The sequence below is a fragment of the Callospermophilus lateralis genome, chromosome 14, assembly GCF_048772815.1.
Source record: "Callospermophilus lateralis isolate mCalLat2 chromosome 14, mCalLat2.hap1, whole genome shotgun sequence".
Taxonomy (NCBI): Eukaryota; Metazoa; Chordata; class Mammalia; order Rodentia; family Sciuridae; genus Callospermophilus; species Callospermophilus lateralis.
The window spans coordinates 104007136-104025864 of NC_135318.1; the positions used below are offsets into that span (position 1 = coordinate 104007136).

General features: G+C 47.4%; 1 protein-coding gene across 4 annotated transcripts in view; it reads left to right on the plus strand.

The window, feature by feature from the left end:
• The window catches only part of Nck2 (NCK adaptor protein 2), a 144362-nt gene that overhangs the window by 63024 nt on the left and 62609 nt on the right, over positions 1-18729 (plus strand). For all 4 annotated transcript variants that reach the window (XM_076832705.1, XM_076832704.1, XM_076832707.1 and 1 more), the window contains exon 2: positions 8930-9116. The gene's annotated coding sequence lies outside the window, so the exon portion shown is untranslated. The remainder of the gene's footprint in view (positions 1-8929; positions 9117-18729) is intronic.

The following is an 18729-nucleotide window of genomic DNA, read 5'->3' on the forward strand; positions in this document are numbered from 1 at the left end:
AAAAATCATACCCCCAATCCTCAACGCTCAGAGTCCACTTCTGATTTCTTAGAAGACCAGTAGATCAGTCAGGTATAGTATTCTGACAAATACCTGCATGAATCACATTACAAAGCAAAAGGCTGATTTTGGCTCCCAGTTTTAGAGGTTACAATCCATGGTGATTGGCTCCATTGCTTTGGATTTGAGTTTGACACATCATGGCATTGCAGAGTAGAACTACTCACCTCAGGGCCAGGAGAAAGTGGAAGGGGCTGGGATCCCCTGGTCCCCTTCAAAAGCATACCCTAAGGACTTCTCATTAGGCTCTGCTCTTAAAGGTGCCACCACCTCCCAGTAGCACAAACCTGGGATCCACGACTTTAGTGCATGGGCCCCTGGGGATTGTGAAAATACAAACCATAGCAACCAGTGACATGATCTGGGATTAGAGTCTGAGCAACACTTCAAATCTGGGGATGGTAGAAAAGGGCCCCTATAGCCCACTCATCAGGGGGCACGGTGGCTTAATCCGGCCTTAATGAGGATCCGGGCCTTGACCAGAACATCTCCTCTGGACGTTTCCGTCCTGGAATACACATGTGTGTGAATAGCAACCTTCATAGATTTAATATTTTCTCTCTAAAATTAACATATGGCCTTAAAAGAACACCCTGGAGCTGTTCTTCTTGAAAGGCAGAGGAAATAAAGGTTCTGGGTTTTCTTATTTAACTCTGGGCTATGGGGAAACCTTTAGATTTTTATAAGACAGTAAAAATGTTCTCTTTTGGATAGAATAAGCACTTTTCTTTTTCATAGAAAAAAATGGAAGATGGTTGAATGGCATAATCCTACTATCAGCATGCGTTTTGACTGAAGCATAGAATGATGATACGTTTCTCCACAGGGTCATTTGTGGGCATAAAATGCCACCTTCCTGGGTAATATGAAGCTTCACTTCAGTGACGCTCTCCTGCCTTGGCGCAGTCGCAGCTGCAGCCCTCAAGTCCCCGAATTGACTCTTGCGCCCCATGGGATAGAGGAGCATCGTTTGATTATTTAAGATGACTTTGTAACTTTTGTCCTTAAGTTTCATATACATTTTCCCTGTAGGAAAAATAGAGTGAGCTTTTCTTTACTTGTGGAAGGACTCTCAAAGCTGGGGTCAAAGCACTGTGCCCCTGGGCCTGGGTGGAAAATCCTGTTTGAGAGTGAGGGCTGGGGAAGGGCAGAGGAGCGGGGCGGGACTTCTGACACCTCAGCACTCTGGTTCCTTCCTTCATGTGCTAACCCCCTGATCAGCCGCTACTCGCTACTCGCAGTATCTAGGGTGCAGGCAGCTGTAGGCCCCTGCTCTTGAGAAGGGGAAACCATCATTTCCTAGAAATGTCAGGGTTGGGGAACATCAGTGAGATGGAACCACAGATCACCCAGACTCAACGTGTTGTCATTAAAAAAAAAAAAAAAAGAGACATACAAGAAACTATAATTTATGCACATGATTTGGATCTTGAGTCAAGCAAATCAATATAAAAAGACATTCATGAGATGGGAAATTAGGACACAGACTAGAGATGAGATTTACATAAAGGAGTTAATAATGGTTTTTGATGTCATAGAATCATATTTAGAGGTTGGGGATCTGCCCGGTGGGTTTACTGCATTTGCTTGCTGTGTGCTTTAAAGTCATCTGGTGGTGACTTGTGGGGGTGTGTGTGCTTGTAATTGCTGAGGTTGGGTGATGATGCATTTGTGGATATGACATGTTTTGTGTCTACTCTGGCATAGAAATATTGCCATTAAAACACCGTGAATGTGCTGCAAGGAGATGGGTGCCATCCCAGGGCTCTGCACACGAGAGGGAAGGTCAGAATTCCCATATGGGAGAACCTGTGGCAGGACCTCCAAGCCGCCGTGCTTCATCTGGGTTTTGGAGGCTGACTAGGTGTTGAAAACTGAAAAATCTGTTTATTTTGTGCACAGCAGGGAGTGGGGGTGCACCTCTGCAGGGGAGTCTATGGTTTTGACACTGGATCCTCCCCATCTGGGTGTTGTGTCCTGGGGTTGTCTGGTGATTTTCACATCGCCTCCCCCCCTCCCCACTCCCCCACCCCTGACTTTCGCTCATGAAAACTTCCTTGTTGTTTGTGTCCTGTGTTGTGAGACTTCCTGCTTGACAGTCTCACGAAACACCTGGCTGCCATGGCAAGTGCCACAGGTGGGGGTGGGGGTGGGACTTAAATAAGAGACCTTTGTTCCCACAGTTTGGCGGCTGGAGGTCCAACGTCAGGGTGCCCGGGATTCTTACTCCTGGGACTTCTCTCTTGGCTCTCAGATGGTCTCCTTGCTGTGACGTCTCGTAGCCTTTCTTCTCTGTGCTCACTCTTGGTGCCTCTTCTGCTTGTAAACACCTTCGTCCTGTTGGGCTCGGTCCACCCTAACTGCATCACCTTTTGAAAGACCTTATGCCCAAATGTTGTCCCATTCTGAGGTCCTGGAGGTTCCACATGTGAATTTTGGAGGGGACACAGTTCAGCCCATGGCAGGTGGGACTTGCAGACCTTTCCTGTGTAATAGGTGCCCTTTTGTGCCAAGGGAACCCAGAATAAAATCAGTTTTACTGACCCTAAAGCCATGTGGGGTGTCCTTCCAGCGTGCGGCTTCCAAGGGTTCTTCTTGGAAAAGGCTGAATTTCACCTGGTCCCGTGAGCACTGTCCTCAGCTAAGGTGGAGAGGACGAGGCACAGGGCGTGCTGGGCTTTCCAGATGGGGAGGTGGCTGCTCTGTTGGCAGTGGACATCTTACATAGGGATAGAAAAAGGGACCGAGGCGGGGCTGATGTCAGGCGGGACTCCCTTAGTGGTGGCCAGGAGGTGATGAGAGGGAGGAATGAAGGCCGCTCACCCTCACCCTCACCCTCACGCCCAGGCGTCTGCCAGGAAGGTGGTGCCGGAGGGAAATGCGGGAAAGAGCGTGGACTTTCATCCCACAGCTGCCGTCCTCCATTACTCAGGGAAACACTGTCAGAGTTCAAATGTGACAGGAGTTAATGAAATTGAAAAGTAAAACGATGCTTCTCACCCCCGAGTCGTCTCTCTGAATGTGTTACAGTAAGCTCCAGTCTGAGCTCCGGTCCTGCTTTTAAAGATTCTGTTTAAAACAACAACAACAACAACAGAGTGTGAGTGTGTGTGTGTGTGTGTGTGTGTGTGTTGGGGGGACACGTGCAGAAGTGGGGTGTGCGAGCAGAAGTCAGGATGTGGTCCCCTGACCTTCCTCCCCCTTGTGGCCTTTCTTGGCTTTCACTCCCTCCTTCCCTCCTTTACCCTGGAAGGTGAGGGGGTGAGATACTCGGAACACGCTTGCTGCCCAGATTCATCACCATCAGTCACAGGAAGCCCCGTGGAGCACCTGGCGCACTCAGATGGCCTCAGGTAGGAGACCAGTGTCCAGTGTCCCTCCTTCCTGCCCTCCTTCCCTCCCTTCTTCAGAGAAAGGGCTTGCGCAGCGTTTCCTCAGTGGTGTGTCAGGGTGATTTTTTCAGTGTGCTTTTCGTGGGTGGTGTGACTACCTGACTACCTGGCCAGGGACTGAATCCTGTGGGGGCTACTAAAGAATGCTGCTGAGCCTCTAACCAGAGCGGCATGCGATTGAGCTGTCCGGGGAGGTCACGGAGAGCCGCAGCGAGACTCTGGCTAATTGCGGGAGGCAGAGCTTGGACTGGAGGCTGTGGGATGTCCTTCCCTCTTAGCTGAGCTTCTGGAGGAGGGGGTCCTCTTACGTTCAAGAGACTGGCCTTCAGTGAGCAAACTGGAAGTACTGTCTAATTCCTCTGTGTCAGAATTGTTAGGCCACAGAAGATGAGATTTAAGTTCATTACTAATGTTTGCCTAGGATGTTCTTGTTATTTTAGAGAAGTTTTGGTGTGTTTTCAACGTGACATGATCCAGTTGTGGTAATTTCTAAGGTCCATTCTCACGTGCCTCGAAAAGCTACAGAGCTGGAGTTGAGGGGCCCCTTCGGACACTCAGGGTTGGTGATGAGGGAATGGAAGCATTTGGTGGCTGAGCCAGGCCGGCAGCCCCCTTGTCCTGACCCACGGCCTTGCTTCTGTGCCACTTTGTTTGTCCAGTCCTGGGGATGGGACCCAAGGCCTCAGGCATGCACCATTGAGCGGCATCCCTCGCCCTCGTTGCCACTTTTCTGGTCCATATCTTGCTTCTCGGTGTGTGTTGTTGACCCACTCACTGGCTATAGTTTTGAAGGCAGAAATCATGGTTCCTGTGTGTAGAACTGTCAGAGCTTAAAATCTGACCTTCCTGCCCAGACACTCAGCCACTCATGATGTCTCTGTGGCTACTTCGAGGGCTGGAATCAGAACTAGCTTTTCCCTGCCACCGTCCTGAGCGACTTCTGCTCAACCTGATGACCAGCATTGCTTCTGGGAGATGATATAATTCCAGCCCAATGCAGAAAAAAAAAAAATGGTTATTTTTCCTTTTCAGGACAGCTTCGTCCAGAGTTAAAACCCTGCTTCCAGTGGGGTTTTGAACTTCTGGGGGTAGCTGATGGGCCTGTGTCCTCTCTGGGCCCTGCCTGGTGCACAGGATGATCAAAGAGCCGAGGTCCCCTCCTGGAAGCCTTTGAGTTTCACATTGATGAACCACCTAAGCCGCTCAGTATCGGTCCACATAGGGTCGAACTTCAGCCAGCCTCATCAAGGAGACAGGTGTGGCTTTGTTCAGCGTCTGAAATCAGCAGCTTTCCCTTGAACAAAGCTTTCTTCCGAGTGGTTCAGGAGGAATGAGTCGTAGCCATTTCTGCCGTCAGTCACCCACACAGCACTGGTGGCCCTGTGTTCTGGTCCAAGTGACGGACAGGATCATTCTGAACCGTAGACCCCCTTAGAGGTGGCTGCTGGCGACTGTGCTGGGGACAAGCCTTGTGTTGGGGAAGAGGGGAAGGGAGAGAGGAGGCATTTGAGAGCTCGGGGCCGATGCCAATCTTGTGCTTTTAGCTCTCTCGGCGGGGCCCTGGGGAAGTTCTCTTGGTGTGTTATATAGGTTGAGCATCCTTAGTGTGAAAAAGCCCGAATCCAGAAATCTGAAACACTTTGAGGTTGGTGCTCAGAATTTTTGAATTTTGGAGCAACTTTGTGTTTTAGATTTTTGAATCAGGGATGCCAAACTGGTAAAGTCTATGTAAATATTCCAAAATCAGAAACCTTCAAAATATGAAAGACTTCTGTTCCCAAGCATTTTGGGCAAGGGACACGGAACGTGTTTCGGGTTTAGTTATGACACACACCTGATTCTCTAGGCAGTGGGCATTACTTAAACCTGTCAGATAATGTATTCAATGTCCCCACCCCCATCCCCACCACCCTGCCCTGCCATCTAAGACTGACAGTACCTTTGAAAAGGAAGGTCATGCGTGCGCTCTTGGCTTGTTCTTTGATGCAGCCTGACACTGCCCCTGCTTGATTTGCGAGGTTGAAGCAGCCTTCCAGGGTGGCTGATATTTCAGACAGATGGCAGCAACAGATGCTGTTTGCTGGCCCTTTCCTGGTAATCTTTGCAAGGAGAAAGATCACAGCTAGCTTTCAAACTGGACAAGCATGTGTTTACATTGTGGCTATGAACTTCTGTTGGGCTGGTTCCCGAGCTGGAGGATGAGAGTCGCCTCCCAGAGTTGCCGAGAAGCTTGGTGAGGCTGGAGTGTGAGGGAAGCCCCCGTAAGTGTGGCACGGGGGTCACACGTGATTCTTCTCTCTGCCTGTTACGGTGTTTCAGTCAGGGAGAAAGAGAAATGGGTCCCCTGAGTGTTCTGGAGGTTGACTGGGCTGACTCTGAAGCAGATAGAGAGTCATAGTGTCCTGCAATATCGTGCCCACAAGGCATACAGCTTTGGCTGTCATCAGAACAAGGTGCACAGGTGTGTATTAACCCCGAGTGGCTGCGCTGGAATGCAGCGTGTTAGTGACGGATGCTAGCGTTGTCCAGCAGAGTCAGGCTCTGAGGTTGCCAGGAAACAGCCAGGACCACCCAGAAGACAGTGACATCAGGAATTCAGGATGAACAAGACAAGCTTGCACAGGAGCTTCTTGATGCCCAGCCCTGTACCTGGGACAGGTAGCACAGTGAGGTCTGCAGCCCGTGGGACCCAGGCATGCAGCATAAAGCATGCTTTTCCAGTCAAAGTAGGTGATCAACTCCACACCTCCTAGAAGTCTGGAAAAAAGTTTCTGGGTGTTAAAGAATTCAGACAATCCTGCAGTTTTTGCAATGGTGAAATTTTTTACTATTTTCGTATGTACATTAAAGTGAAGAAAGAGATACGTGTGGTATAGGTATTAATCCCTCTTTTCTATTATTTCGTGGTGCTGGGGGAGTATTTTTAAAGGAAAGCATAGAACCTTTCATTATCTTTCCACCTGCCTGAGTCTGGCTGTGTAGAAAATCCTTGAATAAATTCTTTTGTGAAGGCCCTCTGCATTGCGGGTGACCTTGTACCTGATAGTGTTTAGCTTGCATTCTGATGGTTTTTAGCCTAAAAGTGTCTGCTTTCCTGATGGGTAGAGGTCACAGTTTGTCATTAAGACCTGATTTGAGTGTTCTTCCTGAATAGAAGTTTTGAATCAGCTGATAGCCTCACAGCCTCAGAGGCAATGGCAAGTTCACTTAGGTTCACAGAGAGAGGTTTTTCTCCGCTACGTTTATTTCAGTTTCAGGTGCATACTTAGTGTGCTGATTGCCAGTACCGTGCTTTTCTTGAGGAAAACACTGCACCCTCATTTATCACACTTTAATCCAAGGTGGCCACTGCAATCTGGAAAGGATTTCAGGCAGTCTCACTTCATGTCCGCTGCTCCATGACATTGGTTCAAGTCTTGCTTCATTCCGTCTGCGACTTCCTTTACTGATTGTGCTCAGAGGCATTGTGTTCTGACTTGTCCAAGTATCAAAGGACCCAGGTTCCCAGCCAATTCACTGTTACTTTGCTTAGGGCTAGCCCATCAGTTGTTCACATTTGGTTCCCTGTTGGCACGATTAGGGTTTCTTCTATAGACCATCAGAAAGAACAAGGGGTGTGCAAAACCCACTGAGTTTGGAATTTAACAACCTAAAAGTGATTTCCTAACTCAAAGCCTATCAAGGAAAGCCTTTGATGTCTCTATTATGGTTTGAACCTTAAATATACCCTAAAGGCCATGTACTGAAGGCTCATTGCCAGCGCATGGTGCTGTTAGGAGATGGTGAGGCTTTAGGAGGTGGAGCCTAGAGGGAGGAAGTTAGGTCATTGGGGGCTTGTCCTTAAAAGAGATACTGGGGCCCTGGCCCCTTCCATCTGCTCCCCATCTTCTTCCTGCCATGATGTTCTGCCTCACTACAGGCCAAGGAGCCAACCATCCATGGATTGAATCCTTTAAAACCATGAGTGGAAATAAATCTTTCTTATTAGTTGATTGTCTCAAGTATTTTGACATAGCAACAGACAGCTGACTAACACAGTCCCTGAGAAACTCCTCTGTAAATTTAGGTATTAGTGTCTATCCTGGAAGGTTATTAGAAAGATGAAATAATCGCACTAATTTGAGTGTGATGCATTCAAGGGAGGCCCTGAATTTGGACACCTCAAATGGCCACACGGATTCTCCCTGGCATTGACCCAGGGAAGCCTGACTGGGCAGATTTACTTGTCAGTATCTTAAAAATGCAGCTTCTTTTTGGAATAGTAGCTGGAACTACAAATACCAAAGTAATTTGGGGTCATGGCTGCCCAATACACTGCTATGTGTTGATTACTTTTTACAGTAAGTGGTGTAAATAACAAGACATTAAAATATCAGCATAAGAAGTAAGAACTCTGGTTTCAGACCTGAGACCAGATTCATTTCCAGGGGACCTGTCATTGTAAACCCCTGACAGAGAGAAGGGTGTAATCTTTCAGGTATGCTTTTAAATCTTGCTCACATCTAGTATTCCCACTGCGTTTGGTTATCAGCTTTTCCTTGAATGAAGTCATACCTTTAAAAAAAATCATGCAGCTTTTAACATGATTCTAGAGAATGCATAAAGAGGGGTTAATTTTTAAATCAAAATTTATGAACTTGCCTTATAACATTTTTATGATAGCCCTGCTTGAATTATCTTTTTCTATTTGACTAAAATAGAATTCGATTTTTCTGTGGGGTATTTAACATTTTGGGTCATAATCATGCTAGGAATGAATTAATAGATCTTCTCCAAGTGAACTGTCAAGACAGAGCCCCTCTGGGTTTGAAATGTAATTAAAAATGCCAGTGAACTCACTCAGAAGTCCACCGAGTACTTCAGAGTCCCCTGGAAAGTGCTGGTCAAGGCCTGGAAGTGTTTACCCAAGTGTAGAGCACGTCCTGCAGCAGCAAACTCACCAGCTGGGAGGGATCTGCGGTCACCTTTGTCAGGCTTCTGTCCTCTTGACTTCTGTGTGGTTTTGAAGTATTTCTCTCAGATCTCCTGGGTAGGGTGGAGGGGGTGTCTTCAGCCCAGGGAGAGAGACCTCGGCCATCTCCCAACAAATGACTGGGGCAGGACTTCCAAGAGAGGAGTGTGTCTCAAGGAGGACCCAGGCCCTCCTGGTCCTTGACCCAGGTTCCCAAACATGCCCTCTTTGCGCTTGGGATCCATCCTGTTATTTTTGGCAAGCTTTGAGGGGTGCAAGCAGTGGCTGTTGAGAGGAGGGCTGAAGGCACTGGGGAGCTCAGATCCCCTCTCCCAGCCGTCTCCTCCTGCTGAGGCTAGTGGAAGGTGGAGAGTGGTAGGGTGCTTGTTTTAGGGGAGAGACTCTGGACTCAGCATCTTTCCAGCAGAGCCTGTTGGTTTTGGCAAATCAATAACCAGTCATTTTTTAAAAATGATTAAAATCAAACAAGCATACCTGATACATGTTTCTTTCTATCACTTTATAGATTTTCATAGGTTCCTTCTATACAAGTGACGTCCCAGGTCATCCATCTCTGCTGAGATTTGCATTGGATTGGAGAGTTTGGAGGATCCCAGGGGCCTTGACACTTCAGAGGTGTATTCGGCTGAAAAATTCATCTTTTTGAAGTGTTCTGCATTTTGCCAGTCACCTCTTGTAACTGTGTGCCAAAGGTAAGTGTACAGATTTCTGCAGGAGACCAGCAGAACTTGCTGCTTTTACCTTGAGTGTTTAATTGACATGGGAGGCTTTCAACTAGCATTTTGCAAGTAACCATAACCCAAACCACATTGAATTTAAACTTTCAAGGAACCTGGCCCTTAATCCCCTACTGACTGCAGTGTGTGACGATGTGGAAGTATGTAGAATCGTGGGTACCTCCCACCTACAAGCTGGCCTGTGCTCATGTTCTGATGTGTGTGTGGGGGGGAGGGGGGGACAGCAGGGGGTGGGGGTCTCCTGTTTACTGTCCTGGGCCAGGAAGTGCAAAGGTAAATAACAGTTGCTCTTAAGTGCTTTCAGTGTGGTAAATCTTTGATTCCAGCTTTGATGTTAAGAAGCTAAGTCTATATTAAAAGTGCAAACAAATAAAGGATTTTAAGGAAGGTTTACCTGTCCTGTGAAAAATCGGCTCCTGTGCATTACAACAAAATTACAACAGTAACATGGATGTGGATTTTGGGATTCAGGGTTCATTTAATAGCAGAAATTGGGGGATAAAAACATGTGATTCTGTAACAAAAGTCCTTTTTTTGTTTTTGTTTTTATTTTTTATTTTGGCCATGCTAGGGGCTGATCCCAGGACCCCATACCTGGTTGGCAAGCACTGTACCACTGAGCTACACCCCCAGCCCACAAATATATTTCTTAGCTTCCACAAGTTGTTTGGGGTATTTGACTCAGGGTATGAGTTAGTATTTGGTGGTCTCATTAATCTGGTGTTCCATCTCAGGCTGGGCAGAAGGAAGTGCTTTATGACCAAGTAAAATTTCACCTCCAGAGTATTGTCTCAGAACTGCCAGGATAAAACCCAGTATGCTAGCTTTCCTTGCAAACATTATTTTGTTTCTGTTATTTCCAGATGGTTCTATACTCTGAAATCTCTCTATGTAGTGGTTTCCATAAATTCACTTACGTAGGATAAATTAGAATATCCTTTTACTTGGTCTAGAAGGACTATTAAAATTGTGAATGTCTCTTTTTCCTTGACCACTTGTTTTGTTTGTTTTCTGTCTTTTGGAACCTGCTGAGTTTTAGTTATGTCCATCTGGCATTCAGAGCACCACAGAATCAGTATGTAGTATTCCTAAGGGTAGGATTTTGTCCATTGTTTTCTCCTTGGTACTCTTTATGATTTCCTTTAGAGATAATGACACATTGTCCATTTATTTAGGGGGTCGTTTATCATGAGTCCAGAGCTAGGGTGTGGTTTGGGGTTGAGCCCTGGACTCTAAGGTCAGGTCTCCTGATTCGCAGGCTTCCCTGCTGACCTTTACCACACTGTTATCCCCACCCTCCCCACTGAGGGCGCTGTTGAGCTTCGGACCCCTCATGCTTTCACAGGGCTTTCCAGGGTCTCTCTTGCAGACCTTACAGAAGGTGACCACCACTAGGGTCTTCTAATCCTGGAAGACATAGGAACATAAACTCTTCTTAAACCCCTTGTGATTTAAAAGAAAAAAAAAATCATTTAAGTGGAACCATTTCAGACTTGAGCTTTTGCAAATATGGTCAGCCCCATGTCAATCTGATTGTCAGGTTTCAAGGGAACATAAACTGGAAATGACAGATCCTTAGATCTATTCAGCAGAATTCATTAATAATTCGCCAGGAGCAGTCTCTGGCACATGCTCCTGAGGAAGTTCTTAATCACCAGTGACATTAACAGACCTGGAGTTCTCACTCTTCTTTCAGAAAATCAAGAGGTGGGGAAGTAGCGTGCACACGCATGGCTGCATGTTCAGCATCAGCACCACGAAAGGGCAAGTCACAGGGACGCACATGCTGGCTGGACCCACATCTGGGGCTGGGCTAAGGGAGCAGTTAAAGGAAGTGGGGGTCCAAGGTATCAGGGAAGGAACTGATGGGGTCTCTGAGCCCCTGTTCCATGGGCTGCATTCTCTGCCCTATATTTTGTCTTCCCATTGAAGTAAAGGGGCATAGTTTTGGGAACCAACCTCCCTGTCTCTGACCTGCCTACTTTGAGGAGTGAAGAGTGTGATAAGAGATGGAGTCCCACTTCTCCTTTTCACACCTTCGTAGTAGGATTTTTTGTTGTGTTGTTTTTGGGTACTGGGATTTGAACCCAGGTGTGTTTTACTACTGAACTGTCTTCCCAGCCCTTTCTGTTTTTTGAGACAGAGTCTCTAAGTTGCTCAGGGAATTGCAACTGCTGAAGTGGCTGTGGCTGACTTTGAACGGCGATCCTCTTGCCTTCTGAGTTGCTGGGATTGCAGGTGTGTGCACTGTACTCAGCCAAAGTGTTTGCACATGTACAACCTGCTTTTAGTTCCTCCAATTCGTGCTTGAAAATGCACTTTAATTCCCTGTTGTTGGAGGCTGGCTATTGGCTACTGGGGATGGAGGGTGTGAAAGGCTTGACACTCTGCGCTGAGAATGTTTTACCTTTTAAAAAGCTGTTAGAGGCTTTTCCAGAGGAATGGTGGCCTCAAGGGTTAGAAGGATGTTGGTACAGGGAAAGGTGATGGCTTAGGTGACTTGAGACTCGAGGACTAAGATCAGTAAACAAAACCTGGATTTCACAAAGTTGTCAGTTGGTGACAGCAGTATCCAGAGTGCAGATGTCATCTATGATCCTTTACACATCCCTTGCCCTTCTACATAGAAGCAGCAGTGACTTTGTTGAACTGAGCAGGAGAAAATGAAAAGTTATGCCTCTCTGTCATTCTTACATTCACAAGAATGCTATCCAGTAATAATTCTTGTAGTGAAAAAAAGTTTTACTACTTATATTAGCCATAATTTACATAAGATCTGTTTTGTGTTACTATAACAAAATGCCTGAGTCTGGGTAACTTTATAAAGAGAAGAGGTTTATTTACTTCACAGTTCTAGAGGTTCAGGGACTCTGGCTGGTGATGGCTTCTTGCTGGCAGAGTTCTGAGATGGCAAAGGGCATTTAAGAGATAGGAGTATGGGTGTGCTGTGGTGTATTCTCTCCCCCTCTTCTTATGAAGCCACCAGAATTCAATTGTGGGGCTCCACCCTGATGAGCCTATCTGATCCTAATCAACCCCCAAATCCTCACCTCTAAACACTATAATCAGATTAATTTGCCACCCTCTTAATACCTCACAATGAGGATTAAATATTCATCCATGAACCCTTGGGAGACACACTCAGACCACATCCTAAGCAGAGCAGTATGCTTGGGAAACTTGCCTTCCATTTGTTCCTGCCATTTACCGTGTTCCAGCTTTTTGGTGTTTTGGAGAATGCAGCCAAACTTTGCCCCACTCCCAGGGATTATTTGGAAAGACATTTTATACACAGGGCTTGTTGCTCAGTCCTGAAGTTTCTAGGGCTACAACTGCAGTTGCATGTATGGAGCTGGGGATTCTCTGGTGCCTGGAGGTGACTTGTTGAGTTTCTGCTGAAACAGAGGTGACCAGCCCCTTCCTGCCACACAGTGGGGCTCCTGGGAGCTGAGGGAAGAGGTCTGTGCAGAGTGGACATGGCACTAGAGTATTGAGGGACGGCCACAGCCTTTGGGTCTCCAGGTTTATTACTGGCCCAGGAAAGTATTGACAGCTGTTTTAAAAAAAAAAAAAAGAAGAAGAAAGAAAAGAAAGGGAAAAAGAACGCTGCTTCCACCACAGTGACCATGGCATTGTAGCTGGTGGAGGCAGCCACACCCCGGTGGGAGGTGCCTTGCCCAGGGCCCGCCACCTCCGGCCCAGGCAGAGGTGTCAGCCCGTGTGCTGGGTGGAGACAGGAGCACAAGCCTTTTGACCCAGGTCTGCTGCTTCTGAGCCCAGGTTCTCTTTGCTGCCCATGCTGCTGTCTGTGACTCACCTGGATGACGACACGGTGACACCCCATTCTCTGTGTGTTTACCGTGAACTGGGACTTGAGCTCTGAGAGAATAAGCAGCTGGGTCAGAGCCCAGTGCTGGTGGGAGGGAGAGCAGGCTGGAAGCTCCAGCCAGAGCCTTGCCTTCTACTGCAGCAGGAATTCCATTGGATTTCTTTTTCTCTTGGAAAAATCTCCAGCATGTCAGTGTAATTTGGGAGAGTGTCCCTTTTCACCACTGAGGGAAGGCTGTGGGAGGACCGGCGAGCTCCCAGTGGCAGTTCCAGATGATCTGAGGACAGGACACAGGCCTTCCAGCTCCGTGGTGCTGGCCCGTGCTGGGCTCAGAGCCGCGCTGGATTCAGGATTCCCAGGTCACGATTAGACGTGCTGAGAGAGAACCGATGGATACCAGGGGGTGACCTCATGTTACTTAGTAGCCGCTTCCTGGTCCTTTGTACAGCACCTCCCCACAGAGCAAAATTAACCTAAAATTGTGATTTAACATTTCTACCATGACCAGTGAAATAGTCATTTTCCCACAGCTGAGATGATCACCAAAGTCCTGTGTTTTTTCCTCCACATTTTAGCTAACATGCCCTGGCCGAGGCTTCCTAGAAAGCTGGAGAAAAAAATAAAAAACAAAAGAGCAAGTCCCTGACTGCTTCCCCCACCACCTTCTTTTCTCCGTGACAGATTCTAGAGATTAAATACAGAACATTCTGGTACATTTTAGCTACATGTATCTCTCCTCTCCCCAATCTGAGGTTTCGTTTTCTGCATTTTCAGTTACCCATGGTAAACAACTGTTTCAATATTAAAGGGAAAATTCCAGAAACGATTGGTGGTTTTAGATTGCGTGTGGTTCTGACTAGTGTGAGGCAGTCTTGCTCCATTCCACCCCAGGAACCATCTTTTTGTCCAGCCTCTCCCTGCTCTATGTGCCATCTGCCCGGTGGTCATTTGGAAGCCTCCTGGGTTATCAGTCACTGTCACCCTATGGCCGGGCTTGTGTTCACGTATCTCATATTTTACTTAATAATGGCCCCAAAGCACAAGAGCAGCGATGCCGGCAAGTTTGTTACTTTATACTTTATTAATTCATGTTGTTATAATTATCCTGTTTTTATCATTAGTCATCATTAATCTGTTTCTGTATCTAATTTATGAATTCAACTTTGTCATAGATATGTATGTATAGGAAGAAACAGAACAGATAAGAGTACATTCTGTGACTTTAGACCTCCACTGGGAGTTCTAGAGCCTATCCCCTGAGAATAAGGGGGATCTTTAGGACCTTAGCATTACAAAGGAATAGTCCCCCGCAGCCTATTATGTAGAAGAAAATGAGCCCAGAGAGGTCCTGTATGTACCGGACCCAGTGCTGCATGGTGACCTGTGGCTCCCACCTGAATGTTGGTCCGTGGATATCTGGGGTAGTATGTGCTCTGTGTTGCTTTAGGAATCCCCAGGCCTGCCACATAGGTGATGGGGCAGGAAAAAAACTGCAGTAAAGAAGCAGGCTCGGAAGAGCCTCCAAGGAGAAGATTACTGCTGTTGAAGTTCCAAAATTAGGAAAAGTAGACAGTATTTTTTTCCTTGACTTTATTCCTCCAGAAAAGCAAGAAAGTAGACTCTTGCTGTGCATGTGTCTCAGGGGTGGGGTGTAGGCTTTTTTGCAAACTAGAACTAGAATAGGTAATTAAAAATAAATTGCCCTGCTGGTATGAGAATACTCTGGGATGCCACCAGAATGCTGCTCCAGAGGGTATGTTGGGAAATGGTAGCAGTGCCTGCCTACTCGTGTCTGGCGGTCCTGGAACACTGGGGCGTGGGTGTACCAGGGACATCCGTTGTGCCTCCACCTCCACCTGCCACTGGTGGGCCTCACTGTGGGGAGCCAGAGCAGCCCGAGACTTATCATAGTCAGTTTTTCCCTCTGGCATTTATTATATCATTGTCAGTGTTTTCTTTAGAAATGTCATTGGCTCCAAGACATTAAGATGGCTTTAAAAACATTATGAATAAGTCAGACCACGTCAGATCAGTTTAAGGGGGATGATCTTGGGGACTGTGTGAACGAGCAAAATATGAATGAAATGCATGATTCAGATGGAAACAAATGATCCCTAAATGGAAACAAATGATCCCTAGGGTAGAATGGTGGCCAGGTTCTCCTGCCAGATCTGTGACAGTGGAGCCAGCCCTGTGTCCCCCTATGCAGCGACACACACCCTCCAGACCCCTGTAGGACACTGGTGAGCTCATTTGTAAGCTTTGAGTGTGACTTCTGTCTGCAGGAAGTAAGGGTAGTCCTATGTGAACGGCTTTGCCTGCTTCCTGGCCACAGCTCTTGCTGTGTGACCTTGTCTGAAGGCCCGTAACAGCCGTGGGGTGCACAAGCCAAGGTCAGAAGGGGCCCGCGGCCGGCGTGGACCTCAAGTCAGAGGTTGCAGTGGTGGTGATGTCCCTCTCGAGTGCTCAGACAGCTAGCTCATCCCCTCCAGGGACATGGGGGTGTCTCTAGGCTTGGTGTTTCGTAGTTTTTCTAAATAGCTTGTCACTTTGGCCGACATGCCATCTGGAGTTGGGATTGCTCTCTCTTTATTCCGTGTGTGAGTGGTGTGCAGTGGAATGCTCCTGTGGCCCTGAGTGCTCCATCTGTACATGTTACATTCCTACATACCAGAGTCCTTCCCTACCTGAGGGATATGTTCTGAGACCTCCGTGGATGCCTGAAACCGTGGACAGTAATGGACCCTGCATACACCAGGTTTCCTACTGCAGGTACCTGCCCATGGTGAAGTTTAATGGATAAATTTGGCACAGAGAGATCAACAATAATAACTAATAATAGAACAATTATATCACTTCACCATAATAAAAGCTATGCAGATGTGGTCTTTCTCTCTTCTCTCTCAAGATATCTTAATTCTTCACAATAGTAATATTTGGGGGCTGTGATTGACCATGGGTAACTGAAACCTCTGGTGCAGAATCTTGGCTCAGGGGTGACTACCATACTACTTCTTCCTGGGCACCCAGCAGCACTCCTGGGTAATGATTGGGACAGTCAGTGAGCCCCACCATGCCCTCAGTCAGGCTTGTTTTGTTTAGAGGGTCTGGGGTCAGGCAGCTTTAGATTCTTTTCCCAGAAGTTTTTTCATAGATTTGCTGTTGTTGTTGTTGTGCTCACGAAGACTTAAGATTGGAGGGACTAGAGAGTCATCAGTTCCAGGATATGGAAACAGGACCGTCTTCCCTGTCCTCAGCCCACACCTGGTGGAGGCCTCTTTTGTGAGAGAAGCTAAATGCAGACTGTCTTCGAGTGACCGGGTCTCCTAACCTGAGGGGTCCTTCAGTGGTTCCATAGACACCATGCCTCCCAGCTGGGCTCAGAACAGAGGTCTCTGTTGAAAGCACTGGGTGCGGGTCCCTGTGTGCCTGTGTGAGTTGGGGTGCTGTGCTCTCATGGCTTTCTCTGGCCTCGTCCTCTGTGCCATTGACGCACAGGGAAGAGGTAGATGATGTTGGGATTCTGAGAATTCTGTGGGTGGCACACGCCCTCACTTATTTGTCTGGAGTGGAATCAGGAGCTCATCAGCTACCTTAGCCTCCATTTCTGGAAAGAGGGCCGGAAAGCTCCCTGAGCTGCAAGCAGATGCTGCTAGTTTGGGGTGGCTTAGTGGGGCTCGGCGCAGACCGTGGGAGACGAGTTGGACGTGTCTGGGTGCTTGGGAATGGAGTAGAGGTGGACATGTTATGGTCTCTGCCCGTCTCTGTACATCAGTGCCTACTGCTGCACCCCGGGTGGGCACCTGGCGCCTGACATCTGTGTTGTTGCCTCAGTCTTCCTTGAAGGGACCTTGATATGGTTTAGATATGAGATGTCCCCCAAAGGCTCATCTGTGAAACAGTGCAAGATGATTTAGAGGTGGAATGACTGGGTTATGAGAGCCTTACCCCAATCAGTGCATTAATCCCCGGGTAGGGATTAACTTGGTGGTAAATGTAGTGTGGCTGGAGGAGGTGGGTCCCTGGGGCTGTGCCTTAGGGGTTTATAATTTTCCTTGTTGGGCAGAGCCAGCTCTCTCTGCTTCCTGGGTGCCTTGTTCCCAGCTGCTTCCTGCGCCACACTCTTCTGCCATGATGTCCCACCACACCTCACCCCCAGGGAACAGAGCCAGCTGTTTATGCATGAGACCTCTGAAACTGTGAGCCCCCGATAAACTTTCCCTCTGATTGTTCTTGTCAGGTCTTTTGGTCACAGCAGTGAAAAAGCTGACTAAAACAGACCTTTGCTGAGAAGGTGTCCATTTGAGTGTTTTTCTTATATTCACTTTTTAGGTGATTCATTAGACTTTTAAAAAATCCCCATTCCATGCCTAGTGTCTATTGGCCATTCCAGTCTTTGATCCTGACAGTGTGCTGATCCTCAGTGGAGACTTTGGAGAAACAGGAAGCAGCACTGGGCACTGAAGTGCCAGAAGGTACCTGAAGTGGGACCTCCATCCAGTGTCCTCTTCCCGTTCTTTGTACTTTCCACCTTGGGAACTCTGGCTTCAGGCCTGGTGGTTCCTGGAAAAGAGACAGCAGAGAGATCACATAGCCAAGTCCATATTAGTCACACAGAGAGAATGGTAATTTCTCTTCTTTCAGGGTTTTTTATGGGGCCTCGTTTTGCCCAGTGGGACCATTATCCAGGTTACCTGCAGAGTACAGAAGGATGGAAAGTATCTATAACTCTACAAAAGGCAGTATGTACACACGTTAGTTATGTTAGACCCCCAAAGACGTTGGTCATGTGCTCTGCTGCCAGCCAGGCCCTCTGGTGCTCAGGGTTAGATCCCTTATATCCTAGCGTCCTGATGACTGAGACCACAGCTGCTGGCTCTGAAGGATCTCAGTGGAGCTTCTGATTAACCAGCATGTTCTGTCCCCTCAAGTAGTTTGTTTGAGGCGTGCATGGCATGTTTTATGGGGAGGCCTGGCACTTTGACTGTGTCGGGAATGGAAAAGATTGATACAGAATACCTGATCACTATTCCCCACCCTCTGTAAAAGTGGATCTGATAAGCCAGAAATGTCTTAATCCAAATTAGCATCAAGGTTCAAGTAGATTAAGTGGTCAAGGGCTTTGAACCCTGGGCCTGGATCCAGGCCACTCCTGACTACACCCCGCAGTCTCCTTCGACACTCGTGACTGGCCACCTAAAGATCCTTCTCTCTGAGAAGCTCTCCTCTCCTGTCTCATCTTGGCACATTTTAGAGACATTTTACGTATGTTTAAATAAAAAGGTAAAAAATGATGTTTAATTAAAATAAAGGAGGCAGGATTATATTAATATCAGATAAGGACACTTAATAGAGACAGTTATCAATCAGGGACAGAAAGGGGCCACAGTCCACGGAGAAGTCAGCATTCCTGAGTGTGCGTGCTGCAGCTGCGAGAGGCGCAAAGCTTCTGCCAGTAGAATCAGAGGGAGAAGCTGACGAATTTACAGCCATATTGGAGATGCCCCAGCCCTGACGGTGGTTCTTAGAGCTGCATAAAACCTCAGAATTCAACACCAGCCTCAGTTAACAAGAGCTAACTAACATAACACCCCACCCAGCAGCGGCAGAATATGCGTTCTTTCCACCAGCCACCGAGCACATGCCACATTTGATTTGACCATGTCCTTGGCAAAAAAAGCCAATCGTAGCAAATTTTAAAGAACACACACACAGTGTATTCTCTGAACTCCCAATAAA